The sequence below is a fragment of the Ovis canadensis genome, chromosome 13, assembly GCF_042477335.2.
Source record: "Ovis canadensis isolate MfBH-ARS-UI-01 breed Bighorn chromosome 13, ARS-UI_OviCan_v2, whole genome shotgun sequence".
Classification (NCBI taxonomy): Eukaryota; Metazoa; Chordata; class Mammalia; order Artiodactyla; family Bovidae; genus Ovis; species Ovis canadensis.
Window position 1 is genome coordinate 72,618,408 of NC_091257.1, and position 14,215 is coordinate 72,632,622.

Here is a 14,215-nt window from a genome sequence, read left to right on the forward strand (position 1 = left end):
TGGGGAGAGGGGTCCATGTCCACCTGGGCGCTACCTGGCCCCATGTGGGCGGGGCTGGGAAGGGGCATCAGGCACCGCCTTGTGGAAAGTGACCATGAAGGACCCTTCCGGAGGGCCCCCCCCAATCCTGTTGTGCTTGGTTCAGAGGGTTGGGCGGAGGCTTTCCTGAAGGGTCTGAGAGAGCAGCACCCACAGGCTATGTACTCAGGAGCTAGGACGTGGGGGGTTGGATGAGGGGAAGGCCAGCCTGGCCTGGCCACGTGTCTGCCAGCTCCCCTGATGGAGGCCCGACCCAGTCAACCACCCTGTGGTGGCCAGTGAGCATCAAGATGAAAACCCAGGAGCGCAGGCTCCCGACCCCAGCCTTGACCTTGAGCACCTGCAGCTCATCAGCCCTCATATTCTTGAGCCCGCAGCTGTTGGCCAGTCTGCACCTCCCTTTGTGCCCCCTTTGGGGTCTTTCTCCCTCACCCCAGCTGGACGCCTGGCCTGCCCAGCCCTCCCCGCCCTTGGGAAGCCTCTCTGACCATCAGCCCTCCTAGGACATCACATCCCTTTCGTCTGATCTCTCTGCTGAAGTCTATTTGCTGCCCACGGCTTCTAGTTCTTCTGGATGAGCACCCAGGGGATGGCCAGAGCTGCTGTGCCAACTGAATGGTCCTCCAGCTTCTTTCTCCACACGTGGCACTCAGTAGGTGCCCAATAAACCTGTTTAGAACGAGTAGATGGGTCTCTTTGTCTTTGTTCGTTGTGCATGGAGCGCAGCTCCACACATGGGAGCCCTGCAAGCCCGTGTGCACACACATCCTGGTCTGCCCTCCCGCAGGCGCTCCTAACGCATGGAGCCTAACACTACATCCCAGAGCACACTTAGAGCAGAGTAGGCATTGAGGGGATGGGTGGATGAGGGGATGGGTGGGCAGACAAATGGATGCACAGACACAGACTCAGACACTTGAGGATGTGCAAAAGGCAGCAAAGTTGAAAAGTGCAGAGTGGCCTCCTGACAGTTGATGGGATGCTCTGGGCAGGGGCGGGAGGTGTGGGGGTGAGCGGTGGCCCAGGATGTAGTGATCTGAGCAGAGGCAGGAGGAGGACACCCTGTTCGCAGTATAGCAGATTAATTCCTCTGAGAAACTGACCGCTCCCCCCCTGCCAATCACAATAGCAGTTGGAGTTGATGGACAATTCCTGGGACCTGGTGCCCATTCACAAACCTTGCTGGGTGCGGCCTGGCTCCACAGGCTGGGAAGGGGAGCTGAGGGGGAACTGCAGGAACAGTGCCACGCCTCCAGTCACCTCATGTTGGGGGTTTGCCTGGGAGATGGCTGTCCCTCTTCTGCTCCAGCAGTTAATACCAACCAGGCTCAGGTGCCCTCACAGCAGGGTACCAGGCAGAAAGGCCCTTGGGTGGACAGGACAGGGAGGCCAGGGGTTCTGGGGAAGGTCAAGAGTAAGACTGATGATAAGCCTCATTAGAAACTGATAAATTCTGCTGAAAAGTGAAGCAACCTAAGAGAAACAAGAAAACAAGGTATGCAGAAACAAAATGAAAAGACAACCTACAGACCAAGACAAAATATTTGCAAATGAGGCAACTGACAAGAGCTTAAATTCCAAATATACAGCTCAGGCAACTCAATATCATAAGAAAAAACAACCCAATCAAAAACTGGGCAAAAGCCCTAAATCAACATTTCTTCCAAATGTCTGTGTGGAACACTTACTCCATACAGATGGTCAACAGGCCCATGAAAAGATGTTCCACATTGCTAATTACTGGAGAATGCAAATCACAACTACAATGAAGTAACACCTCCCACGCGTCAAAATGGCCACCATTGAACAGTCTACAAACAATGCTGGAGCGTGTGGAGAAAGGGGGAATGTTCTCCTGTTGGTGGGAATGTAAACTGGTGCAGCCACTATGGAGAACAGAATGGAAGTTCCTTAGAAAACCAGAAATAGAGCTACCACATGACCCTCAAATCCTACACGTGAGCATATGTCTAGAGAAAAACACGATCCAAAAGGATACATGCACCCCAATGTTTGTAGCAGCACTACTTAGAATAGCCAAGACATGGGAGTATCCTAAATGACCACTAACAGATGAATAGATAAGGAAGACATGGTAACATGTGTACAGTGGAGTATTAGCCACAAAAAGGAATGAAATAATACCATTTACAGCAACATGGATGGACCTAGAGATGATCATATTAAGTGAGGTCAGGAAAAGACAAATGTTATCACTTACATGTGGTATCTAAAAAGAAATGATACAAATGGACTTATTTATAAACCAGAAACAGACTCAAAGATGTAGAAAAAAAATTTTTGGTTACCAAAGGGGATGGGTAGGGGAAGGGACAAAAGGAGGTTGGGATTAATATATACATTAGTGGTAAAGAATCCACCTGCAATGCAGGAGCTGTAGGTTCGATCACTGGGTCGAGAAGGTCTCCAGGAGGAAGGCATGGCTACCCACTCCAGTATTCTTGCCTGGAGAATCCCAGCGACAGGAGCCTGGGGTCGCAAAGAGTTGGACAGGACTGAAGTGACTTAGCCTGCATGCATGTATAAAATAGATAATCAACGAGGACCTGTATAGCACAGGGAACTCTATTCAAAACTATGAAATAACTCATATGGGAAAAGAATCTGAAAAAGAAAGGATATATGTATAACTGAATCACTTTGCTGTACCCTTGAAACTAAAACAATGTTGTAAATCAACTATACTACCATATGATATAAAATGTTTTTTAAAAAGCAAAAAAAATGCACTCCAATGTTCACAGCAGCATCATTTACAATAACTAAGACACAGAAGCAACCTAAATGTCCACTGACAGATGAACGGATCAAGAAGATGTGGTACGTGTATATAATGGAATATCTTTGAATCATAAAGATGAAATAATGCCATCTGCAACAGCATAGATGGAGCTAGAGATTGTCATATTAACTGAAGACAGACAACTATCACATGATATCATATGTGAGATGTAAACAAGAAGACAAAATTACAGAACGGAAACAAACCCCCAGACATAGAAAACCATAGAAAACAAACTTAGGGTTACCAAAGGGGATAGCGGGACAAGGGGCAGGGGATAATAGGAGTTTGGAATTAACATATACACACTAGTATGTAAAAATAGGTAAACAGCAAGGACTCTAGAGCACAGGAGACTATGCTCAATATCTTGTAATAACCTATAAGGGGAAAGAACCTGAAAAATGTATAATTTACAATGCAGTGCTAGTTTCAAGTGTACAGCAAAGGAATTCATATACACGTGAATTAACAAATTTAAAAAGTTTTTTAAAATATCACACACAAAAAACCCAATCAAAAAAATGGGCAGGAGACTTAAATAGTTCTTCCAAATATGGTCTATATAGACCACATTGTCCATACACATAACCAAGAGACACATGAAAAGATGCTCCACTTTGCTAATTATTGGAGAAATGCAAATCAAAACTACAATGAGGTATCACTTCACACTGATTAGAATGGCCATCATCAAAAAGCCTACAAACAATAAATGCTGGAGAGTGTAGAGAAAAGGGGACCCTCCTACACCGTTGGTGGGAATCTAAACTGATGCAGCCTCTATGGAGGACAGTATGGAGGTTCCTTAAAAAACTAAACGAAGAGCTACCAAGGGAAAGGCTACCCACTCCAGTATTCTTGCCTGGAGAATTCCATGGAGAGAGGAGCCTCCAAAGAGTCAGACACGACTGAGCAACTAACACACACATGCATATGACCCTGCAGTCCCCTACCTGAGCGTATATCCAGAGAAAAACATTATCCAAAAGGATACATGCACCCCAATGTTTGTAACAGGACTACTTACAATAGCCAAGGCATGGGCGTATCCTAAATGACCACTAACAGATGAGCAGATAAGGAAGTGGGTACATGTGTACAGTGGAGTGTTAGCCACAAAAAGGAATGAAATAATACCATTTACAGCAACATGGATAGACCTAGAGATGATCATACTAACTGAAGCCAGAAAAAGACAAATGTTGTCACTTACGTGTGGTATCTAAAAAGAAATGATACAATGGACTTATTTACAAACCAGAAACAGACTCAAAGACGTAGAAAAAAAATTTTTGGTTACCAAGGGGGATGGGTAGGGGAAGGGACAAAAGGAGGTTGGGATTAATATATACACTAGAGGGATTGGGGGCAGGAGGAGAAGGGGACAACAGAGGATGAGATGGCTGGATGGCATCACCGACTCCATGGTCGTGAGTTTGAGTGAACTCCAGGAGTTGGTGATGGACAGGGAGGCCTGGCGTGCTGCAATTCATGGGGTCGCAAAGAGTCGGACACGACTGAGTGTCTGAACTGAACTGAACTGAACTGAACTGAAGACTCCACCTGCAGTGCAGGAGCTGTAGGTTTGATCACTGAGTTGAGAAGGTCTCCTGAAGGAAGCGCCTACAGTCCATGGGGTCGCAAAGAGTTGGACATGACTGAAGTGACTTAGCACACAAGCATGTATAAAATAGATAATCAACGAGGACCTACTATATAGCACAGGGAATTCTACTCAAAACTGGTGACTCAGAGAGTAAAGAATCTTCCTGCAATGCAGGAGACCTGGGTTCAGTCCCTTGGTTGGGTAGATTCCCTGGAGAAGGTAATGGCTACCCACTCCAGTGTTCTTGCCTGGAGAATCCCATGGACAGAGGAGCTTGGTGGGCTAGATAGTCCACGGGGTCACAGAAGTCAGACATGACTGAAGTAACTTAGCATGCAGGTGTATATAAAGCAGATAATCAACAAGGACCTATTGTATAGCACAGGGAGCTCTGCTCTGAAATAACCTATATGGGAAAAGAATCTGAAAAAGATTGGATACATGTATAACTGAATCACTTTGCTGTACACCTGAGACTAAGACAACATTGCAAATCAACTATGTTGTTGTGGTTTAGTTGCTAAGTCACGTCCAACTCTTCTGCAACCCCAGGAACTGTAGCCTTTCAGGCTCCTCTCTCCATGGGCTTTCCCAGGCAAGAATAGTGGAGTGGGTTACCATTTCCTGCTCCAAAATAAACTATGAAAGTGTTAGTCACTCAGTCATGTCTGACTCTCTGCGACCCCATGGACTGTAGCCTGCCAGGCTCCTCTGTCCATGGGATTCTCTAGGCAAGCATACTGAGTGGGTTGCCATGCCCTCCTCCAGAGGATCTTTCTGATCCAGGGATCGAACCTGGGTCTCCTGTATTGTAGGCGGATTCTTTAGCATCTAAGCCACCAGGGAATTCCAAGATAAACTATACTACAATATAAACTTTTTTAAGTTAAAAAAAAACCCCATGCACTCCAATGTTCATAGCAGCATAGTTTACAATAGCTAAGATGTGGTGGCAACCTAAATGTCCATTGACAGAAGAATGGATATAGAAGATATGTTACATATATATATATATAATGGAACACTTTTAAGCCATAAAATATGAAATAATGTCACTTGCAGTAACATGGATGGACCTAGAGATGATCATTTTAAGTGAAAAAAGTCAGACAACTATCATATGATATCATACATGGAATCTGAAAAAATGATTGAAATTATTTACAGAGCAGAAATAGACTCACAGACATAGAAAAGAAAACAAACTGACAGTTACCAAAGGGGATAGCGGGGGGTAAACAGGAGTTTAGAATTAACATGGGGGTTAATTCTGGGGGTGGGAGGTAAACAGGAGTTTAGAATTAACATGTACACACTTTTGTTGTTCAGCCGCTCAGTCATGTCCCACTCTTTCAAACCCATGGACGGCAGCATGCCAGGCTTCTCTGTCCTTCACCATCACCCGAAGCTCGCTTGAACTTATGTCCATTGAGTCAGTGATGCCATCCAACCATCTCATCCTCTGTCATCCCCTTTTCCTCCTGCCTTCAATCTTTCCCAGCAGCAAAATCTTCCAGTGATTTGGCTCATTGCCTCAGGTAGCCAAAGTATTGGAGCTTCAGTTTCAGCGTCAATCCTTTCAATGAATATTCAGGGTTGATTTCCTTTAGGATTGACTGGTTTGATCTTCTTTCTGGCCAAGGAACTCTCAAGAGTCTTCTCTGGGACCACAATTCAAAAGCATCAGTTCTTTGGCGGTCAGCCTTCTTTATGGTCCAACTCTCACATCCATACATGATCACTGGAAAAACCATAGCTTTGACTACACACAGTTCAGTTCAGTTCAGTTCAGTCGTTCAGTCATGTACAACTCTTTGCGATCCCATGAATTGCAGCACGCCAGGCCTCCCTGTCCATCACCAACTCCCAGAGTTCACTCAAACTCGTGCATCCAGTTGGTGATGCCATCCAGCCATCTCATCCTCTGTCATCCCCTTCTCCTCCTGCCCCCAATCCCTCCTAGCATCAGAGTCTTTTCCAATAAGTCAACTCTTTGCATCAGGTAGCCAAAGTATTGGAGTTTCAGCCTCAACATCACTCCTTCCAGTGAACACCCAGGACTGATCTCCTTTAGAATGGACTGGTTGGATCTCCTTGCAGTCCAAGGGACTCTCAAGAGTCTTCTCCAACACCACAGTTCAAAAGCATCAATTCTTCGGCACTCAGCTTTCTTCACAGTCCAACTCTCACATCCATACATGACCACTGGAAAAACCAGTGGTTTTTGACTAGACAGACCTTTGTTGGCAAAGTAATATCTCTGCTTTTTAATATGCTACGTAGGTCGGTCATAACTTTCCTTTCAAGAGGTAAACGTCTTTTAATTTCATGGCTGCAATCACCATCTGTAGTGATTTTGGAGCCCAGAAAAATAAAGTCTGACAGTTTCCACTGTTTCCCTGTCTATTTCCTATGACTACACACACTACTATATAAAAATAGGTAAACAGCAAGAACCCACTGTGGACCACAGGGAACTATATTCAATATCTTGTAATAACCTATAAGGGAAAAGAGCATAAAAAAAATGTATATGTATAATTGATTTACAACGTAGTGCTAGTTTCAAGTATATAGCAAGTGATTTATATATATATATATGAATTTAAAAAATTTTTAAGTTTTTTAAAATATAAAAACAAGCCAATGAAAAAAATGGGCAGAAGGCCTAAATTGACATTTCTTCCAAATATAGTCTGTATGGACCACATAGTCCATACATATCATCAACAGGCACATGAAAAGATGCTCCACATTGTTCATTATTAGAGAAATGCAAATCAAAACTACAATGAGGTATCACCTCACACTGGTCCAAAAGGCCATCATCAAAAAGTCTATGAACAATAAATGCTGGAGAGTGTGGAGAAAAGAGAAGCCTCTACACTGCTGGTAGGAATGTAAATTGGTGTAGTCGCTCTGGAAAACCGTATGGAGTTTGCTTAAGAAACTAAAATGGGGCTACCGTATAATCCAGCATTCCCACTCATGGGTATATATCCAAAAGGAGAAAACACTAGTTTGAATAGATACATGCACCCCACTGTTCACAGCAGCATTGTTTACAACAGCCAAGAAAAGGAAGCAACCTAAGTGTCCGTCACCAGATGAATGGACAAGGAAGATGTGGTATATATACATATATATGTGTGTATGTAGGTAATGGAGTATTAGTCATAAAACTGAATGAATTCTTGCCACTAGCTGCAAAATGGACGGACCTAATGAAGTTAGAGAAAGATAAATATTATGTTCACACATATGTGGAATCTAAAAAAGTCATATAATCAACTTATTTACAAATCAGCAACAGACCTACAGACATAGAAAATGAATTTATGGGTGAAAAGGGGGAGAGAGATAAATTATGAGTTTAGGATTAACAGCTACACACCACTATATATAAAACAGATAGCTCTCAGCCTTAGCGTCATCTTCTGAGAAACCTCCACGCCAAGAGGGTGAAGTGGAGGAAGAAGAGGATGTGCAGGCTGAAGCGCAAAAGAAGAAAGATTAGACAGAGGTCCAAGTAAGCTGATACACCCATGGAAGTCACAGAAGCAGAAACAAGGGAAGTCGGAGGTGAGGGACACGGTACAAACTGTTGGTCTGCATGCCTACTATCTAGAACCTGTCTCAATGGGTCTGGAACATTTATGGCCATTCTGATCACCTCAACCACCTCTGAGAGATCCACCTGGCTTTACCCTGGACCTGTGACAGTTTCATTCTTGACTAGTTCTCTTCTCAGTTGTGGTTGAATGTATATATACTATATATATATATAATAAATCATCTCTCTTTGCAGTCTTAGTTAAAGAAAAAATAGATAAACAATAAGGGTTTACTGTATAGCAGAGGGAACTATGTTCAATATCTTGTATTAACCTATAATGGAAAAGAATCTGAAAAAGAATATATATGTATAATTAATTTACAATGTGGTGTTATTTTCAAGTGTACAGCAAAGTGATTCCTGGATCTATGTGAATAAAATTTTTTTTAATGTTTTAGAAAATATCATAAAGACAGCCCAATCAAAAAATGGGCAGAAGACCTAAATAGACATTTCTCCAAAGAAGACATGCAGATGGCCAATAGGCACATGAAAAGATGCTCAGCATCACTACTTATTAAAGGCATGGAAGTCAAAACTACAGTGAAGGGACTTCCCTAGTGGTCTAGCAATTTAGACCCAGTGCTCCACTGCAGAGGGCCCAGGTTTGACCTGGGTCAGGGAACTAGGTCCTGCGTGCTGCAACTAAGACCCGGCGCAAATAAATAAATGAACAAAACAAAGCTACAATGAGGTATCACTGCACACTGGTCAGAATGCCCATTATTAAGAAGTACAAATAAAAAATGCTGGAGAGGGTTTGGAGAAAAAAGAACTCTTCTACACTATTGGTGGGAATGTAAACTGGTACAGCCATTGTGGAAAATGGTATGGACGTTCTTTAAGAAACTAAAAATAGAGCTACCCTATGATCCTGCAATCCCACTCCTGGGCATATATCCGGAGAAAAACTAGCAGTATTATTTACAATAGCCAAGACATGGGAGTAACCGAAATGTCCACTAACAGATAAATAGATAGGGAAGATGTGGTACATGTACACAGTGGAGTATTAGTCATAAAAAGGAATGAAATAATGCCATTTACAGCAACATGGATGGACCCAGAGATGGCCATTCTAAGTGAAGTCAGAGGAAGACAAATGATATCACTCACATTGGAATCTAAAAAGAAATGATACAAATGGACTTATTTACAAACCAGAAAAAGACTCACAGACTTAGAGAAGAAATTTATGGCTACCAAAGGGGATAGCTTTTTTTTGGAGGAGGGGACAAATAAGGAGGTTGGGATTAGCATATTTGTTGTTGTTTAGTTGCTAAGTCATGTCAGACTCCTTTGCAACCCCATGCACTGTATTCGCAGGCAGATTCTTCACCACGGAGCCACCAAGGAACCCCTAGGATTAATATACATACACTATGATTTATAAATAGATAATCAAGAGGGACCTACTGTATAGCCCAGGGAACTCTATTCAATACTCTGAAATAACCTATGGGGGAAAAGACTGAAAAAAATGGATATATGTGTACATGTAACTGAATCACTTTGCTGTACAAGTTTGTATGTGCTCAGCCGTGCCGTCAACTCTTTGCAACCCCACGGACTGTAGCCCGCCAGGCTCCTCTGTCCCTGGGATTCTCCAGACAAGAATACTGGAGTGGGTTGCCATTTCCTTCTCCAGGGGATCTTCCCGACCCAGGGATCGAACCCATGGCTCTCGAGTCTGCTGCATTGGCAGTGAGGTTCTTTATCATGAGTGCCACCTGGGAAGCCTGTGCACCTGAAACTAAAACAGCTTTGTAAACCAATTATACTAAAATATAAAATAATTTTTTAAAAAAGGCAAAAACAAAAATGCACTTCAATGTTCATGGAAGTTAAAGTGCCATTCACTCAGTCATGTGTGACTCTTTGCCACCCCCATGCACTGTAACCTGCCAGGCTCTTCTGAATATGTAGTTCTTCAGGCACGAATACTGGAGTGGGTAGCCATTCCCTTTTCCAGGGGATCTTCTGGATCCAGGGATCGAACCCAGGTCTTCTGCATTACAGGCAGATTCTTTACCAATAGCAGCATAATTTACAATAGCTAAGCCATGGAAGCAACCTAAATGTCCACTGACAGATGAACGGATAAAGAAAAAGATGTGGTACACGTATACAATGGAATACTTTCGAGCCATAAAAATTGAAATAATGCCATTTTCAGTAACGTGGATGGACCTAGAGATTATTATATTAAGTGAAGAAAGTCAGAATGACAACTATTACTATCATATCATACGTGGAATCTAAAAAAATGTTGAAATGAAATTATTAACAGAACAGAAATAGACTCACAGACATAGAAAACAAACTTATGGTTACCGAGGGGGATGGGATGGGGTGGGAGATAAATAGGACTTTGAAATTAACACAGACACGCTACTATAATAAAACAGATGAAGAGCAAGGACCTTCTGTAGAACGTAGGGAACTACATTTGGTATCTTATAATAACATACAAGAGAAAATAATCTGAAAAATGTATAAGTTATTTACAATGTACTAGTTTCAAGTGTACAGCAAAGTGATTCATATATATACAAATTAAAAAAATTTTTAAGTTTAAAAAAATCATAAAAAACAAACAACCCAATCGAAAGATGGGCAGAAGACCTAAATCGACATTTCTTCCAAATGTGGTTTGTAGGACCACATAGTTCATACAGATGGTCAACAGGCACATGAAAAGATGTTCCACATTGCTAATTATTGGAGAATACAAATCACAACTACAGAGGTTATCACCTCACACTGGTCAGAAAGGGCATCATCAAAATGTCTACAAACAATAAATGCTGGAGAGTGTGGAGAAAAGGGAACTCTCCTACACTGTTGGTGGGCATGTAAACTGGTGCAGCCACTACAGAAAACAGTATGGAATTTCCTTAAGAAACTAAAAATAGAGCTACCCTATGATCCAGCAGTCCCACTCCTGGGTATATACCCAAAAGAAGAAAACATGAGTTTGAAAAGATACACGCACTCCAATGTTCATCAGTTCAGTTATTCAGTCGTGTCCAGCTCTTTGCGACCCCGTGGACTGCAGCACGCCAGGCTTGCCTGTCCATCACCAACTCCAGGAGCTTACACAAACTCATGTCCATTGAGTTGGTGATGCCATCCAACCATCTCATCCTCTGTCATCCCCTACTCCTCCCGCCTTCAGTCTTTTCCAGCATCAGGGTCTTTTCCAATGACTCAGTTCTTCACACTGTTCACAACAGCCAACACATGGAAAAAACCTTGTCCATCAACAGATGAAGGGATAAAGAAGATGTGGACTATTACGCAGCCATAAAGAGAATAAATTCTTGCTAGTTGCAGCAACACAGATGGACCTAGTGAACTAAGTTAAAGACAAATATTATGTAGCATGTATATGTGGAATCTTAAAAAAACCCAATCATTTACAAATCAGAAACAGACCTATAGACATAGAAAATGAACTTATGTGGGGAGGGGGGTTGCGCGGAATGGGAGAGGGATAAATTAGGAGTTTGGAATAAACATATACACACCACCATATATAACTAAACAATAAGGATTTACTGTATGGCACAGGGTAGTATATTCAGTGTCCTGTAACAACCTAATATAATCTGAAGTTGTAAACTTGAAGTTAATATAATAAATTAACTATAGTTGAATTTTTTAAAATTAAAATATAAAAATAAAAGAATTATAATAGATGAGAAAATATAATGCATCATTTCTATAAATTTAAGTATTATTTCACAAAAAGAAAGAAAACAGATTATGACTTTAAATGGGGGCCCCCCCAAGTGTTCCTCCCCACTTGCATCTTTGCACCCTGAGGCTTCTCCACCTTTCACAGTATGGAGACTTGGGGCTGGATCATCCTCTATGGTCATCCTGAGCATGGTGGGATGTTAAGCAGCATTCCCAACCTTCATCCCTGGGATGTCACCCTCACCAGCTGTCACAACCAAAAACGTCTCCAGACACTGCCCCATGTCCTCCTGGGGGATATTCATGCCTGGTTGAGAACTACTGGTGCACAAGCAGCTTACACGAATTTTACCTTGTCCTGCTTGGCAGAGAAAAATAATTTTTTTTAGCACATTCGCTGTTTAAACCTGATCTGGCAACTGTAAGTTCATTCTCTATGTCTGTGAGTCTCTTCTTGTTTTGTAAGTACATTCATGTGTATCATTTCTTTTAAGATTCTACATATAAGGGATGTCATACAATATTTCTCCTTCTCTGTCTGACTTACTTCACTCAGCATGACAGTCTCTAGTTCCATCTATGTTGCTGCAGACGGCATTATTTCATTCTTTTTAACGCCTGAGTAATATTCCATTGTGTGTATGTACCATATCTTCTTTATCCATTCCTGTCAACAGACATTCAGGTTGCTTCTAACCTGACCTAGACTCTAATGCCCCAGGGCAGCTGAGTGGTAAAGAAAATGCCCTTCAAACCCTCCTACATTGTCGGTGGAAATGTAGTGGTACAGCCACTATGAAGAAGAGTATGGAGGTTCCTTAAAAAACTAAAAATAGAGCCACCAAATGATCCTGCAATCCCATTTCTTGTCATATATCCAGATAAAAACATGATCTGAAAGGATGCATGCACCTCAGTGTTCACTGCAGCACCGTTTACAACAGCCAAGACACTGAAGCAACCTAAATGTCTATGGACAGGAATGGATAAAAATGTGGCACACACACAATGGAATATTACTCAGGCATTAAAAAGAATGAAATAATGCCGTCTGCAGCAACATGGATGGACCTAGAGACTTGTCATACTGAGTGAAGTAAGCCAGACAGAGAAGGAGAAATGTTGTATGACATCCCTTATATGTAGAATCTAAAAAGAAATGATACAAATGAATATACTTACAAGAAGAGACTCACAGACATAGAGAATGAATTTATGGTTGCCTGGGGAAAAGAATAGTTGCAGAGTCTGAGAAGGACATGTACACACTGCTGTATTTAAAATGGATAACGAACAAGGACCTACTGTACATCACAGAGAACTCTGTTCAATGTTCTTTGGCAGCTGGACGAGAGGGGAATTTGGGTGAGAATGGGTACATGTATATGTATGGCTGAATCCCTTCACTGTCCACCTAAAACTATCACAACACTGTTAATTGGCTATACCCCAATACAAAATAAAAAGTTGAAAAAAATGCCCTTCAAGGGCCCTGATGATTGAGGATGTTTAGCTGAATGTAGAGACTGATGGATGAAGAGATGGTCCCAGAACAGTGTGTCTACAGGGGCTGGTGTGTCAACACAAGCTAGTGTACAAACAGAGGTTTCCTAGCTCTATCCAGGACTCTGAGAAGTAATGACATCCAGTAGCAACAACCATGCCCTACACTCAGGTTTTGGCTTCTAATACCATTTTCCAATAAAAGGAACCAGGCACCTTGCAAAAAAGAGCTTATTCTTGGGCTGGGACCAGGACTGCAGGACAAATGTGGAACCCAGGCTAGGACCATCTGACTAGCCAAGTAGTACTGAGTCATAACCCAGCATATAAAACCAACATCTACAAGGCCACACGGATGTTAGTAACTCCAGAGAATTCATGCAGGTGCCCCTTCAACTCCCCAGCCCTGAAGGCTGGGCAGGACAAGGGGACTTGCTCCCAGAGTCCATTGTAGAAAGGAGAGGGAGGACTGTCATGATCCAAGCCGAGCCCCCCCATCAGTGGCAGGGCCGCATTGAGAGCCTAGAACTGAAGGGATATGATGAGAAGGCCTCCCCCAAACCCATGGCCCAAATGTCAGGGGTACCCTACAAAACACCTGCCAGCACCCTTGAAAACGGTCATCAAAAACTAGGAAAATGCGAGAAAGTGTCTCAATCATGAGGAACCTAAGGAGACGTGACAGCTGAGTGTCATGTAGGGTCCCCCAGGAGATTCTGGAGCAGAAAAGGGGCATGAGTGAAAAACTAGTGAGATCAGAATAATGGGTGGAGTTCAGTTAATAATAATGTATCAGTATTGGCTCATTTTGTGTGTGTGTGTGTGTGTGGGTGTGCTCACTCACTTCAGTTGTGTCCGACTCTTTGTGACCCCATGGACTGTAGTCCTTCGGGCTCCTCTGTCCATGGGATTCTCCAGGCAAGAATACTGGCGTGGGATGCTA